The sequence below is a fragment of the Mauremys reevesii genome, linkage group 9, assembly GCF_016161935.1.
Source record: "Mauremys reevesii isolate NIE-2019 linkage group 9, ASM1616193v1, whole genome shotgun sequence".
Lineage (NCBI taxonomy): Eukaryota > Metazoa > Chordata > Testudines > Geoemydidae > Mauremys > Mauremys reevesii.
This window is the reverse complement of record NC_052631.1, coordinates 14,990,158-15,007,005: the sequence shown is the minus strand read 5'-3', so window position 1 is coordinate 15,007,005 and position 16,848 is coordinate 14,990,158. Positions and strand designations below refer to the sequence as shown.

The 16,848-nt window shown below is 46.1% G+C and overlaps 1 protein-coding gene and 1 long non-coding RNA gene across 4 annotated transcripts in view; one reads left to right on the top strand and one right to left on the bottom strand.

The window, feature by feature from the left end:
* PLD1 (phospholipase D1) overlaps window positions 1–16,537 on the bottom strand; it is a 142,022-nt gene extending 125,485 nt beyond the window's left edge. For 2 of the 3 annotated variants that reach the window (XM_039490032.1, XM_039490034.1), the window contains exon 1: window positions 16,295–16,537. The gene's annotated coding sequence lies outside the window, so the exon portion shown is untranslated. Of the gene's footprint in view, window positions 1–161; window positions 218–16,294 lie in introns of those variants that run through there. The other variant, XM_039490030.1, reaches the window with a different exon arrangement.
* LOC120372702 lies at window positions 9,400–13,854 on the top strand. Its single transcript, XR_005585125.1, has 3 exons — window positions 9,400–9,482; window positions 11,214–11,256; window positions 13,824–13,854. It is a non-coding gene; the product is annotated as an uncharacterized LOC120372702 (long non-coding RNA).
* Window positions 16,538–16,848: the final 311 nt, after the last annotated feature.

The window sequence follows — 16,848 nt, the reverse complement described above, 5'->3', positions numbered from 1 at the left end:
TAATCAATTTAAAAGTTTTATTGGGGATAATTACAAGGGGTAAGGGAGCAGTGTATGATTATCTAATAGAGTTAATGAAACTTAAAACACACAATGACTAAAATATCTACTAACAATATTTATAAACAAAGATGCAGCATTTAGTAATAACTGATACTTACAAATACAAACCAACGCATAACGACCGGCAAACGTAGAAGATCTGTTTGAAACATGTGAGCTGAGAGAGAGGCTTCGAGGTGATCAGGCTCGGTTACGGGTATACACAGGATACACGGGTATACACAGGATTCATTTTTCTTTCTCCTCTCCCTGCCTGCACATGGCAGGCAGGCCTAAAGTACCAACTATGACATCATAGAAGTGTCATAGGGGACGGGGCCCAAAACCTGTTTGTGTCCGTTTCTGATTGGCACAAGCAAAGTTTACACCAAGTAGGGAAGCAGGTGCCTTAAAGTCTGGCTTTGCCCCCAAAAGGTGAGGAAATGCATATTGTCTTAGAATGCGTTCAACACTGAATGACAAAAGAAGAGGCCAGGGCAATACCGGTATAGGCAAGTTTTACAGGATGCAGACAGGAACTCATCTCAACAATGAACTGGCGACTGTTATGTGAAACTACACGGCTTAGGATACCAAGCCTGCTAAAATGCTTCACTGCTTTGTCTATGATGGTCACTGAGGTAGTGTCTGACAGCTCCTCCACTTCCCAGAAGTACAAGTTTGTGTGGTTTGCAGTGAAAGGATTCGCTCCTACTTTGCTCCAAGGTCTGTGGGGAATACTGTGTAATTTCATTTCTCTTTTTGCTGGTTGGCCTTCATTTCCAATAGGTATCACAACTGCTCACCAGTTCTGTGATATCCTTGGTCATGTTTGGCTAGTATTATGGCATCTCTGCCTCTCCAGCTATGGTCTTCTATTCCAGAATGGCTCCGATGTATTCTCGAAAGAATTTCTGTTCTCATTTATTCTATTCTAATACCACACTCATCACTTGTAGTATCAGAGCGCCTTCCAGTAGTGGCGTAATCAACATGATTACACATCTGTTCTATGTTGTTTGTTCTCTCATCTTTTCCCCAGGGGAGAAGCATGTGGAGTGGAGTGTCTTGTTTTAGTAGGGCTTTAGGTTTCTTTGTTTATTTTCAGTTGTTTGCTTCCTCAATACCGCACATTTTGTTTCTCTGTCTTGTCTGCAAGCTTTGGCATAATGATTTCCCTTGCCACATTTATTGCACATGATCCCATATTTGGGACATTTTCCATTAGCATGTTTTTTCCTCCATAATACCCACGGGTCTCCTTTTACATTTTATCTCCTCTGCTTTGTAGTTGTGCATTGCTTTTGCACAAATTTTGGTGCATTTTTCCTTTTTTTCCATGCTTTCCCTGTGAGACTTGGTGCTGCCTGCATCTGCTCCCCTTATGCTCTGCATTTGGATGTGAGCTTGTACACTAGCTTTGCACATGTAACTCTTGGTAGAGTTCGTATGGGTTTTCTGAACATTCTCGTTCAAACTCCTGCATCTTTCAGCCCTATTACTGATCTATACCAAAACAGTTCACCTATTAAGATTGCATGAGTTAACCGGGTTGCTCAAATTGGCAATACACTGATGTATTCTTTCTCCAGATTCTCGATTACACTTGTTGAAGACTTACCATTGGTATAGGATTTTTGTGTGGGTAGGAAGTACTTTTGGAGACTTTGAAGTCAGTCTGCTGCTGACGTAATCCAGATACTGTTGAAGCACATGGCAGAGCCTTTGCCCATTATCGCTAACAGTGCGGCTGCTCTTATTTTGTTTTCCTTTTATCCAGCCATGTTACAATTTCACAGTTTTCCCATTGTGATCTAAAGAAGGTCCAGTTCCTAAACATGTCCCTTTTCAAATCTATGTGCCTAGGTAAAGGAACCTGGTATGTTCCCATGACTGTTATTGTCTCTGTATTTTGGGGAAAGGAAACCACAGAGGGTATTAGCAACATTCTTAATTTCTGATTTCACATACCTGCAGAAGCCGACTCATTCCTGACACTAGGATCTGTGTTTGAGCACAGAAAGAGAGACAGCCAAGCCAGTGCAACCTTCAGGCTTTGTTCGTTAATCCACATATACTGGTCTCACTCACCAAGCACTTCTTAAAATTAGAGTTTTCTAATTGTCTATGTATAATCATCTAGAAGGGCCACTGCCCCCTGCCCAGAATCCTGGACATTCTCGTACTTCCAGAAAAAGCGTTACCCCACCCCCACAAGCAGGGCTAGAACGCATGTCTCCCTACTCCAGTGGCGTGACCTCACACGCATGGTATGTGCGAGGTCACACCAGTGGAAATGGAGGGGTATGATCTTCAAAATGGCATCCCCCGTCCATGATATCAGACAAAACCATGTCAGTTTTGTTTCGGTACCTCACAGGGGACATAATCACAGAAAAGGAGGACTAAAAACTGGCTTAAAACTGGATGAATGGGCTGCCTATTATCACCCTACAGCAGCGTTTTTCAAACCGTGGGTCATGACCCACTACTGGGTTGCGGCATGTAAGGCACTGGGTCACTTTGCTCTGGTCAGCACCGCCAACCGGGACAGTAAAAGTCCTGTCAGCGGTGCTGCCCAGCTAAGACAAGATAGTGCCTACCTTTTCCGACAGCGCATTGTACCTCAGAAGCGGCCAGCAGCGGGTTCGGCTTCTAGGCAGGAGGGACACGGGGCTCCGAATGGTGCCCCGGCCCTGAGCACCGGCTCCACACTCCCACTGGTCGGTGCCTGCAGGCAAGAGTCGCACAGAGCCACTTGCGCGCCTCTGCCTAGGAGCTAAACCTGCTGCTGGCCGCTTCTGGGGCGCAGCGTGGTCTGCAGTGCCAGGACAGGCGGGAAGCCTGCCTGCTGCGCCGGTGAGTGGGAGCCGCCAGAGGTAAGTCCACGTCCCAACCACGCGCCCCAATCTCCTGCCCCAGCCCTGAGCCCTCCCCAAACCTGGAACCCCTTCCTGCACCCCAAACCCCTCATCCCTGACCCCACCCCAGAGCCTGCACCCCCAGCCCAGAGCCCTGATCCCCTCCTACGTCTCAACCCCCTGCCCCCATCATGAGCCCCCCCAAGCTGGAACCCCTTCCTGCACCCCAAACCCCTCATCCCTGGCCCCACCCCAGAGCCTGCACCCCCAGCCCAGAGCCCTGAGCCCGTACCACTTCTCAACCCCTGCCCCACCCTGAGCCCCAAACCTGGAACCCCTTCTTGCACCCCAAACCCATCATCCCTAGCCCCACCCCAGAGCCTGCACCCCCAGCCCTGAGCCCTGACCCCCTCCCTCACCATAAACCCTGCCCCAGCCCAGAGCCCCCTCCCACAGCCTGAACCCCTCATTCCCAGCTCCACGCCGCAGCCCTTACCCCTGCACCCCAACCCCCCCATCCCCAGCTCCGTTGGATCACGGGCATCAACAATTTTCTTCAAATGTGTCCCCAGGAAAAAAAGTTTGAAAACCACTGTCCTACAGCACCCCTGCCAGGAGGCTAGTTGTCATAACACCACAGGTGGTCCCACATTGGTAATAGTAGTGCAACAGGCCAGGGTAAACAAAGCCCAATCCAGCCCAGTCTGGAACACAGTCTTCACACCCAGATTTGAAGAAGTCTGGCCAGCAGCACCGCAACCCTGTTACAAACCAGTTTTGCAATAGCTCTGCTTAAACTGGGTCTCATCGGTCGTGAAGGTAGGGACTCTTCCTGTGGCTTTTAGGGATGGGGGTTGTGCTGAGAAACCAATTCACCATATTGGGCAAGTCAAGAGTGAGACCCAGCTTCATCTACAGGGAATCACAGTAGCCAGAAGAGTTTTAAAACAGGATTTTTCCCATAAAGTTGGCACCATGGTATCCCTGTCCTCCAGTTTTAGGTTCTTTGGGGCCAACCACTGTAGGTTAGGTCCCTACCAAAACAGGTCAGAGAAACCATATTAGCACTTTTGGGGGGAACCATCTTTAAAAAACCATTCTGGCTAAAACAGTTTCCCTGTAGTGTAGAGACCTCACAGTAAGGCCATGGTCACATTAGTCCGGGGATCTGCACTATGCCCCCTGGGTTTAGCAGAGTAATGCTACGCCCGTCACTTATGCACACGCAACCCTCCTAGGGTTGCCAACTTTCTAACTGCACAAAAACGAACACCCTTGTCCCGCCCCTTCTCTGAGGCCCCACCCCCACTCACTCCAGCCCCCCTCCTTCTGTCGCTCGCTCTCCCCCACCCCCCTTCACTTTCACTGGGGTGCGGGAGGGCGTGAAGACTCCAGCTGGGGGTGCAGGCTCCAGAGTGGGGCCAGAAATGAGGGGGTCAGGGTGCGGGAGGGGGCTCAGGCCTGGGGAAGTAGGTTGGGGCGCTGGAGGGAGTGAGGGCTCTGGCAGGGGGGTGTGGAGTTCAGAAGCAGGCTCAGGGCTGGGGCAGAGGGTTGGGGTGCAGGCTCTAGCTGGGGTTGTGGGCTCAGGGCTGGGGCAGGGAACTGGGGTGCAGGAGGGGGTTCAGGATGTGGGCTCCAGGAGGGAGTTAGGGTGAAGGAGGGAGTTCTGACCTGGGGCAGGGGTTCAGGGTGCGGGCTCTGGGAGGCAGTTAGGGTGAGGGAAGGGGTTCTGACCTGGGGCAGGCAGTTCAGGGTGCAGGCTTCCTGCCTGCCCTGCCATGTCTGGCCCTGAGGTGAAGGCACGGCCAGGTGGCCCCTGCTGCTCCCATTGGCCGTGGTTCCTGGGCAATGGGAGCTGCACAGCTGGCGCTCGGGGCAGGGGCCACGCATGGAGTCCCCTGCCTACCCCTGCGCCTGGGAGCTGCATGGAGCAAGGGCAGGCAGGGAGCCTGCCTTAGACCCACTGCGCTGCGGACTGGACTTTTAACAGCCTGGTCAGCGGTGCTGACCAGAGCCGCCAGGGTCCCTTTTCGACCTGGCGTTCCAGTCAAAAACTGGATGCCTGGCAACCCTAAACCCTCTCTTGCCATGTGAGCAGAACAAACCGCTAGGAAGAGAGGAAGAAAGGTGAGCATTAATTTTGCTCCACAACAGCACTTTTTAGCATCAACTTCTTTTCAGGAATCATACACAGGAGTGACTGCAGCAGAAAAAGGGGATTAAATGAGCCCCCCAAAAGCACGTCTGCTCAAAGAGAAACACAAGCCAGGCTGACAAAGCAGCACTGTTTCTGAAAATAAATAAATGTAAGCACTGAAGAGACCCAGAGTGCGCTGAGGAAATAGCACTGAGTCCCAGCCAACTCCTGAAGACCTTTCTAAAAAACCTCCCACGTTGTGAAGAGGAGAGAGAGGAAATGCCATCCAGCTAGAGTGACCAGATAGCAAGTGTGAAAAATCGGGACAGGAGGTAATAGGCACCTATATAAGACAAAGCCCTGAACATCAGGACCGTCCCTGTAAAATTGGGACATCTGGTCACCCAACATCCAGTTAGGCAAATACAGCAATTTTCATAGAATCATATAATTCTGGGTTTTCCTTTTATCAGAAAGCCTCCATGAGAAGGAGCAGGTGCATGGAGTGAACACCTACACAGCACTGGTTCTGAAACAAAGAGCCTCCAGGTCAAGGAGATAAATAATAATTAAAAAAAAAACACACACCATGAGGAAGTAGAATCACCTCCCCATCATAAGGAGCTTTCAAAAAAAATTATTTTCCTTCAAGAAGGTTTAAAAATCTGTCTGCAAGCAGAGTCTCAAAAAATAATTTTACACCTTGGCATGTGCACAGACCAACACACACAAAAGCCTACAGGAGATTATAGACCCAGTCCCGCTACTATTAAAGTCAAAGGCAAAACTGACATTGGGCCTAAATCATCACTGCTTGTGTCCTCATTCACACCAGTGTAAAGCCAATGTAAAAGAATTCTTTGCTCCCTGACACCTAGGTTGGGTGCACCCATTTTTCACAGTGAGTGAATAAGATTGAGAATCAGGCCCGTTGACTTCAAAGGTGCAAGATCAGGCTGTGTGAAAGGACAAGAACACACAGAAGAGGAAGGGCAGAGTGATTAAATATTTACAAAGCAACAAAAACTGCATACCACCATTTATAGTTTGACTTTACCAGCATGTCAGTTTCACAGACCCTAAAACAACACATTGGGTATGTTTTATATCTTTATACTCCATTAGCCTTAATTCTGTCCATAAATCTGGGAAAAATTGGAGAATTAAAAATATATATAAAATTTCAGCTTTGGGTGGCAGACCAAGATGCCCAGAAGACACAACAGAATGTACTGCCTTCTCTAGAATTTCTTTCTAAAGGAAATAATGAAGCACAAGTATTTATCCAAGGCACATAAGTAAATACTGCACTGGGCAGAAGATTGTGTACATGTTTGGTAACACCCATTTACTTAGCTGATCCACCCAGTGCTCTTTTATGGGGAAAACTGAAGGCAAAAACACACGGAAAAAAATCTGCATTTCAGCTGCTTTTGCACCTTATCAGTTGGCAACTGGTATCCTATCAGTCTTACAGCAAATTATTTCAAAGATAGATCAAGAAATGGTAACATAAATCAATAGCTACAACTATTAGTTCTTATTACACACAATATTAAAAATGCCCATCATGACCGTATCCATAAATAAAAGCACAAGAGAAGAGCCAATTTACCTTCTGATTTACCACTTGTAACTCTATCTAAAGCCATATAGTTGTGTGAAAGGTTAGACCAGGGGTAGGCAACCTATGGCACGGGTGCCGAAGGTGGCACACGAGCTGATTTTCAGTGGCACTCACACTGCCCATGTCCTGGCCACCGGTTCGGGGGGCTCTACATTTTAATTTAATTTTAAATTAAGCTTCTTAAACATTTTAAAAGCCTTATTTACTTTACATACAACAATAGTTTAGTTATATATTATAGACTTAGAGAAAGAGACCTTCTAAAAACATTAAAATGTATTACTGGCACGCGAAACCTTAAATTAGAGTGAATAAATGAAGATTCGGCACACCACTTCTGAAAGGTTGCCGATCCCTGGGTTAGACAAAGCAGAATTAGATCCTAAATTAAGCAATTAAAACTATAATTGAAACATATAGCAGCCTTGATGCATACCCAGAGATGGATTCTTTGTTTGATATGGTGAGATTTACATAATAATGAAATAGCTTCTGATCAGATTTCTTTTTGTCATCCCACAGATCAGGATTATGGCAGACATTCAATTATCCGAGATAAACTGAAGATAGGCCATTTATTTAAGATTTGCCGGCTGTCCAGTGCGGCAGGCACATGTGAACAACATAAATACAGCATGTTTGATCAGGTTCTACTCCACATTTACAGGTCTTGATTCTAGGGGCTGGAATTTCCAGATGAGAGCAGTGAAGTGTTCTGAACTTCATATGAAGAGGAGAACAGGCAATTGCTTACCATCAAGGAGTCATTATTGGCTTCTTTTCAAGCACATATTTATGCAAACTAGTAGAGTTTACTCTGAATTTGCATTAACTTTACCTAAAGAACTGCTTCCAAAGACACCTGTTGCTAACCCCCCACCCCCTACTTTTCCTATCCAAACATTTCCTGGCTCATATTACGAGTCAGATTCAGGGCTGAGTTCTATTCAGAATTGCATGAGGTTGTCTAGACAAAGTAACTTACATGAGGATTAACTTGTGATCGGCCAGATTCTTCTAAGCTCTCCTGCTATTATTTTAGCAGTTCAAAAAGGCGTGTTTTCCAAAAAGGGGAGTGGATTTTGGCCAAAGAGGGGGCATAGGAGGTTCACTCTAGTTGTATGCTGTTGTACAGACTCCCTTAATTAAAGTCCAGTTCAGCTAGTATACATACATCTCAACAGACTCAACCCTGAAGTCCCTATGCAAGCAAAACTTCCAGTGAAGGCAACAGGAATTTTACGGGCCTTATGATTACCCAATCAATCTCAATGCCTATGAGTGCAATTCCCATTGAGGGGGCACACTTGCACTGCGATGAGATTTAAGACTCTTAAGAATGAATCAAGGGAACATGAACAAATAAATCTAAAATCTCAGCCTCACTGTATCCATACAGCCAAATAGCAAACTGCTTTGTTTGCTTCCATAATGCTCCATGGTCCTATTAGGTGACAAGGTCTTTTTTTTAAAGTCCTCGCTGAAAGCATACCACTCTTTACTGATAAAGAGAATCTATATAGATTGCATATCAGGAAGTAGCTGATTCACAAGATGTTGTGATAAACTCAGGACAGACAGCTACAAGGGAGGGGTAGAAACCGAGGGTTAAAAGGCCCTCCTCCCTATCAACTGGGGGGGTAACTACGGGTCAATCAGGTTCAGCTGAGAAGGGGTTGCCACGATATCAATTAGAATCAGCTGAGAGGGAGCTACCTGAAGTTAATTAGGATCAGCTGGTTCCAACCAAGGGCTGCCTGAGACCTTTTTAAACCCTTCCCTGGGGAGGGGGAGGGAGAAAGGAAGGAAGGAAGGAAGGAGCCAGCCTGCCCGCCCTGTTGCTGCCGCTGCCAGGAGGTGAGGAGCAGCAAAACAGCGAGCCTCACCAGGAGGAGAGGCACTATTCTCTCCCACAAGGGAGAAATATACTGTAAAAAGGACTGGTGGAGGAAGGGAACAGACTTCCCCTGGGTCCCAAGGGGGACCAGATAACCCAAGCCTGTCTCACCAGGGCTAAAAGCAGAGGAGGCTGGGGAAACTGAGAAGGTGCCTTGCCACAATGTGTTCAAGTTAAGCTACAAATGTAAACAGATATGCAATGAAATCAGACTCACAAGGATGCTGCATGTGAGAACAATATCTAATAAAGGAGCTTCCTGTTTCCTAAATTCCTGTAGTACCATTGTAAAGCAACTTATGTCTCTTTTATTATTGGATCCTATTTGAAATTCCTAGTAATAGTTAATAGATCACTTCTTTCTAACTGGAAACTCAAAGCTTATGCAGCAAATCTGACAACACTCGTGCATCTAAACACACAAAGTAGAAATGAAAAGAACAATACTTTTCTTTTATTTATTTCTTTGTGTCAGAGAAGCATACAAACACAAATATTTGACTACGGGGGTGTAGTGAAAACATGCTGTGCTGGCAAACCACACACGTGTTTATTACATTTACTCCTGGCTTAAGGTAAAGCAATGCTCAGGTTATTGATTAAGCATAGACTAGGCAATAGCGCACGTAGCCTCTCTAATAGCTCACGTAGTCTCTTCACCATTCATGATATATTGCACAAAGGGAGATGGCTGTGGGGGAACCAATCAATATGTTACAAGTAACTATGATCTCATGCTCTTTGATCTAATTACTAATAAAAACCCAGCTCAAGAGAGCTCGGGACGCCTGCTTAACAAACCTCTTGACTCGCCTCCTTGATCCCAACATCTGGTGACCGACGTGATTCACCGGATCCCGAGGACCCCTGCTCATCCGACTGGAATAGTCTAGGTGCACCCGCTGGAAACAGCCACTCGTGAGTATGGGGAGCGATTTATCAGTGCCACAAAAGGCTCATGCTAAGGAATTATTTAAGCTCATTGAGGAGCGGTTGCCCAGCATGTAGAGGATTTTGTTAAGGAAATAGAATGTCAATGCCCCTGGTATCCCGAAGAGGGGTCCCTGCAGCAAGAAGATTGGCAAAAGATAGGAACACAGCTCTTTGAGAAACCGAGAGCAGCAGTACAGCACCTGCTCATGTGGCAGCGCTGTACTGAGGCAGTGGAAAACTGGGGCCACAGGCGCTCTCACTGCCGCCCGCTGACGACACGGGTGCTACCACCAGCGCCTGCGGTGTCGGATACGGGCAGCGGCCCTCGGATCCCGATAAAGGAACTGATCAGCCTTGTTTCCGGGAATCGTGGGGCTGCGTCCGGCGCGTGAGACGGGGGAATTGAATTTGGAGGAAGAACATCAGTGGGAGGGGGAGTTGCCCATGCTAATGCCTATAGCGGCAGGAGTCGATGCACAGGGCGATGCCGCAGACAGTGGACGGCGCTACCGTATACAGTACTGAGGGAAGTGAGAAAAGCTATCACGGAGACAGGCATTAGGTCTAATTGTGGCAGGCATCTTAGAAGGAATTGGAAATGGCTACATTATGGCTCCACAAGATTGGAAAGACTTATTTCAGATGGTGCTGACCCCGCCCAGTATATGGTGTGGGACAGTGAGTTTAGGTTAGCTGCTGTGGGATACTCAACCCCAGCTGCCACGCCTGACCAGATTTATGGAGCAGGCCAATTTAGCACTATAGAGGACAGTTGGAGTTAGACCCAGATGCATATATTCGTACTAAACTTAGTGTTATGAGAGCTTTCAGAAGGGTTCCGTGGGAAACCGACTAGGTCTTTCACAGCCACCCGGCAGCAGCCTACAGAGCCGTATCCGCAGTTCATAGATAGGCTCAAGGAAGCAGTACAGCGGCAGGTTGATAACGAGGAGGCACAGACAGAGCTTTTACAGCGACTGGCCTATGAGCAAGCTAATGCTGATTGCAAGAAGGTACTGCAATCTATAATACAACACTTTAGCGGACATGATTCAGGCTTGCGCGGATGTCGGTAGTCAAACCCACGCTATGGCTCTTTTGGCAGGGGCTATAAGACAAGGTAATAAACCAGCAGGAAATTGTTTTAATTGCAAAAAACCGGGACACTTTAAAAGCCAGTGTAGGGCACCCGGAGGAGCACATAAAGGAAGGCCCCAGGAAGGGGTAGGCCCTCCAAAAAATGTCCTAAATGCAACAAGGTATCATTGGGCAAATCAATGTCGATCAGGACTAGGGCAGGAAACCAGTGAACGGAAAAACAACGGGGCGTTGACTACAGCACAACCGGGCAGTGCTGGAATAGACTTGTATAATCAAGAAGAAAAATCCTCATTCTTACCGGGGGAAGTTCTTTTAATGCCTACTCAACTAAAAGGGCCCCTTCCTGAAGGGACGGTGGGCATTATACTCCCTCGGTCATCAGCAAGTAAACAAGGAATTATGGTAGTTCCAGGAGTGATTGATGCTGATTATCAGGGAAAAATATATGTTCAGTATTGGAGTCACCTGCCTTTTACTTTAAGACAAGGGGACTCCTGGGCACAACTGATACTGTTGCCATATGAGCTCCCTGGAGAAAAATCACAGGTAACACATACAGGAGGCTTTGGATCAACCCGTACTGAAGGCGACAGCGACTCTTCCTTTCACCCACAGGTGGCGGCGTTGGTACACCGAATATCCCTGCACAAACCTCAACGTAAGTATAACCTCCAAGGTAAGTGGCTGACCGGTTTGTTGGACACAGGGGCGGATGTTTCTGTCATAGCTGAAAAGGATTGGGAACCTAAATGGCCCTCTGAGATAGCCAGGAGGAAGCCAAGCATCTAAAAAGAGCTCTCAATGGTTAACAAGGCCCCATAATAGCATATATTCAACCCTGCATATTGCCTTTACAGTTTAACATTTGGGGAAGAGATTTGTTAGAACAGATAGGGGCAAAACTGGTTTTGGAAGATGAGTAAGCCTCAGGCTCTTCCGTTACAGTGGAAAACTGATAAACCAGTCTGGGTAGAACAATGGCCATTACCTAAAGACAAATTAGAAGCTTTGCAGCAATTAGTTGAGCAACAATTAAAAGATGGACACATTGAGCATACTACAAGCCCGTACAATACTCCTGTTTTTGTAATTAAGAAAAAATCAGGAAAATGGAGGCTCCTTCACGATTTGAGGGAAATTAATAAAATACTAGAACCTATGGGCCCCCTGCAGTGTGGCCTCCCCAATCCAAATTTAATCCCTTATGACTACCAGGTAGCAATAATTGATTTAAAGGATTGTTTTTTTACAATACCGTTACAGGAAAAGGATAGAAAGTATTTTGCATTCACAGTGCCAGTCCTGAACAACGCCCAACCCACAACACGTTATCATTGGAAAGTGTTACCCCAGGGCATGTTAAATAGCCCTACCATGTGTCAGTATTTTGTAAATACTGCTCTTCAGCCTTTCAGAAATAAGTTCAAACAGCTACTTGTATACCATTATATGGATGATATCTTAATAGCCGGTAGGCCCCTACCCACCACATGGAAAAGTGAGTTAACTGATATCTTATGTCAATCGGGTCTGGTAGTAGCCCGGAAAAAATACAGGAAGCCGAACCTTTTCAATATTTAGGTCATAAAATGCTTGCAGCATACTCCATGCCCATACTTCCAAAACTTACCTTGCCAAAAAAATTAACATATGTAGTACTTCAGCAAATTCTGGGATCCATAAATTGGATAAGACCGTATTACAAGATTCCCACATCTATGCTAACTCCACTGTTTAATTCCCTAAAATTAGGAAAGCAACGGGAGACATAATATCACTAACAAACGAACAACAGGAGGTAGTGCATAAGGTCAACGGCCATGGCAGACAGATGGGTAGATAGAGCAGTACCTGACGTGCCCCGTCCTTAATCATTCTTGGGGACACTAAGCAATTCATGGGGCATTACTTCAACATACAAGTGAGAGAGAATTTATCCTCAGTGGATGTATTTACCACACACACACAAAAACACACTCGTCCCATTGTCTGGAATGTTTGCTCAATTAATCACTAAAGGACGAATCGAGCACTAAACTTGTTTGCCATGGATTTAGTAAACATTATTATCCCCATCCCCATCGCCACCTGGGAAGTTGCATGTATGCACTCGGAGGAGGTGCAAATAGCCCTAGCCAATTATGTTGGGTCCGTAACTTACCATACTCCCAAGGATCCTCGTCTCCAAGTTGCTCAGCATATTCCACTGAAAGTATTTTACTTGGTATCTCCTGTTCCCATACAAGAAGCTCTTACCATTTTCACGATGGTGGCCTCTAGAGGGTGGTCGCTTGGAAGAAAAATGACCAGTGGAAATCCCAGTTTACCTCGCTCTCCTCAGCGTGCGGAGCTAGCTGCATTAATTCTTGCCTTTAACACATTTTCTGATCAACCGGTTAACCTCATAACAGACAGTTTGTATGCTGCAAATGTTGTTAGTAATATTGCTTCTAGTTGTGTTACTGCATCTTTGGATAATAATTTGCTTGGTTTATTTCTTTCCTACAACTGATATTACGGCACCGACATCTATTTTTATTGCACATGTTAGAAGTCATCAGCCTTTCCCGGAGAAATCTCGCAAGGCAATGCCTATGCTGATAACACCTTAAGGGCTTTCCCCTGCTCTCCTATGGAAAGTCACCTTACATCACCAAAATGCTAGGGCATTGGCCAAGCAATTTTCCATACCACTATCTGATGCACAAGCGGTTATTCAGCAGTGCCCTGAGTGTACTGGAAACCTCGCAGGCCCCGCTATCGGTCTCGGGGCTAGGTGCAAACCAATTGTGGCAAATGGACGTCACCGGTTCCCACCATTAGCTCCTGGTCCTATTTGCATGTAGTCATAGACACTTATTCTGGATATATATGGGCAACGCCACAAAAAGGGAAAAGGCGAAACATGTCTGTAATCACCTCATTCGTTCCTTTGCAGTGATGGGAAAGCCATCAGCTTTAAAACTGACAATGGCCCAGCCTATTGCTCTTCAGCGATGGCAGCGTTCTGCGCGATGGGGAATCACGCATACCTTTGGCATCCCATACAATTCCCAAGGACAAGCCATTGTAGAACGAGCTAATCGCACATTAAAAACTGCTCTCCTGCGGCAAAAACAAAAATTGTCCCGGCAGCCTGACAGAAAAGGAAGAATGGCTGGCTCAAGTACTGTTTACACTCAATCATTTAAATCTATTACCTTTCAATTCTCAATTTTTCACCAGGGCACAACGGCATTATCAGAAGTTCTTCCTGCTCCAAAGGTAACCTATCGTCAGCTACCTGGCCCGGAGTGGAGCGGACCTGTGCCACTAATCACCTGGGGCGGTTACGCAGCTGTATCAACACCAAGCGGCCCGCTCTGGGTACCTGCGATACGTTCGACCATACAAGGATGGCGTGGCATCAGGGACTGAGCAACCCCATCCCTGACTTCAACATACACTTATATGATGAACAAGCACATGTTTGCATATGTTATTGTTATAGCTGCAGGATTAATAGTTTGTTGCTGCATATTACAGTGTATTCCTTCACTTATTAGCCTATTTGTCCACGGCTGCCCTTGGCAACGACTTAATACAAAACAGAGCATTCATTATGCCTGCAAATTGCTTAAAAACAAAAAGGGGGAGATGTAGTGAAAACATGCTGTGCTGGCAAACCACACACGTGTTTATTACATTTACTCCTGGCTTAAGGTAAAGCAATGCTCAGGTTATTGATTAAGCATAGACTAGGCAATAGCGCACGTAGCCTCTCTAATAGCTCACGTAGTCTCTTCACCATTCATGATATATTGCACAAAGGGAGATGGCTGTGGGGGAACCAATCAATATGTTACAAGTAACTATGATCTCATGCTCTTTGATCTAATTACTAATAAAAACCCAGCTCAAGAGAGCTCGGGACGCCTGCTTAACAAACCTCTTGACTCCGCGTCTCCTTGATCCCAACACGGGGGTAAAGTCATAGTTACTCTCCTCCATAGGGGGTTGAATCATAACCTGTGTGATGCACATTTCTGCTCTTGTACAAGGATACATGTACACAAGTCTCATGGAACTCACTGGCTGGGGTTGCACAGGTGTAAATGAGAGCATAATTTGGCTCAGTGGGGGTTACAAGTGTGTATCTAAGGGCAGAATTTGGCATTTCATTCTTTAAGGTCCTAATCCTGCAAGACATTAGACACCTTTCACCATTACCAATGAATTCAGGCTTAGCTGATGTTAGGGTCCTTTCTTTCCCAAACTCGCTCTCTCTGCTTGAGGGCTGATTCCCCCTCCCTTACCTACAAATGGGATAATAGACCAGGTACACCAGTGAGTCAGCCAAACCCACTTTATACTTTCACAGCAGAATCAGCACCTGCTAATAGGGTGGGGTGTTTGAGACAAAGTCTCCCTACACTGCCAGCCTTCCTGGCCAGCATTAACTTCACTCATTAGGGATCAAAGAAATTTAACTTCTCCAGACTTTACAATTCCAGCTACTTGCTACTACCAGCAAAATACCAAATAATCAAGAAAATGTTCACTAAAATGCCTGCAGTGCTAATACTGTTTACCTGGATTCAAGAAGAAGGGACCCTGGTGAAATTGCTCCACTGCTTTAGCAAGTGAACCAGTGGGGTTCAAAGGACTATGAGGTCAAATACTCAACTGAATGCTTTCTGTATCGCAAAAAAAATTAGATTGTCTTTAGTGCAAAAAAAAAAAAAGTTTGGACAAGATCTCCAGGCACACAGCACTGTTGCAGATCATACACAAGTAGTTTTAAACTAAAGATAGTCAGCTGCCATGTGGTCTGTTAAAAGACAAGTAAAATTTCCTGTTTAAACATGAAGCCAGCAAACTATTGCTAAAGAAAAAAGCTAAATTGGGGGCAACTCTGTCCCATTAGTGTACCCAAATGTTCAAAAACGTTACAGCACATACCGCAATTTTGCATTCTAAAATTGCAATAGCAGCAATCTATTTTGTATAATAGTTTTTTAATTCACGTCCTTTCCTCTTACCATTTAGTGTTGCAAGCCAAATATTTGTTGAATATAGTTTTGGAGAATGATACATATAAGGCACAATCAAAGGGGAGCAGTGCCATAATTACCTAGTTTATGGCATCTGGCAGGTGGGAAGCAATGAAATTTTGGGGGGAAGCACTATATAGTTGTATTATATATGCAAAGCTCCTACATTAGGAACAGAATACTTCCTGTTCTTTAAATCATGCTGATCAAATTAGACTATAACCAAACCACAGTCTAGTACAGAGTGGGAATAGCACAAAGAGCTTTATGAAAGTAGCAGTGAGGCATGACTGCAGAGATGCAATACATTCATTCTAAGTAAGGCAGGTTATTTCTTTTACCTAGTATCCATCCATGAGCAATTTACCATCACATACAAGGGTGCACGACTGACAAGCCAGGATCAAATGCCTCAGGCAGAAAGCAGCATTGGGAAGACAGAGCTAAAGTTTTCTAAACAAAAAATAAACAAACTAGGGAGCTCTCAAAAGAGGCTGGACTAACCTCCCAGGAGAGGCTGCTAAGCCAAAACCCAAAAGCAGAAGAAACTTTATGCCAGGCAGAACCCCCCCCGCCCCCGCCCCCGATCCCGATCCCGATCCCAAGTAGTTTAGCTCCTTTACTCCTTCATGTAGTGTGCCCTGCCAAAGAATTGGGGGTTACCTGTGCCCAGCGCAGGTCTGCGTGTGTGGGCAGGTGTCTCCAGAGTTCTCTGTGCACGGAGCGGGCTTGTACTGAGCGCTGCCTGTCTCCATACACCAGGGAGGGAGGCTAGCCTGGCTGGGGCGGGGCCACACGGTTCCAGCTGTGCCCTGGTGCTGAACTATGCGGGAGGGCCCTTGAAAGAAGAGTAGAAGAGCTCTAAGAACACAGATGCCTTTGGCTTTTAGTTTCTCAAGGCGCGGTCACATGAGAAGGGTGCCTGGAGGTGGGGATTTCTCTCTCGCCCGGCTGTTCTGCACAGCTCTCTGTGCATGCAGAGAACAGGGTCCCACACGCAGCGGAGCAGGCGAGACACAATCACTTGCCTGTGTGTCTATAAAACAATAAATGGCCTCCATGGGACAGCTGGTTACGAACAATAATTGGGAGTGTTCCCGTGTCAGGATACAGCCGCAGAAAGACGGATGTGGGGCTTGATGTGTTTATATAGACAAGAAACGGAAGTGTGTGTGTGTGTGTGTGTGTAAAATGCATAGTGTATGAATTACACAAAA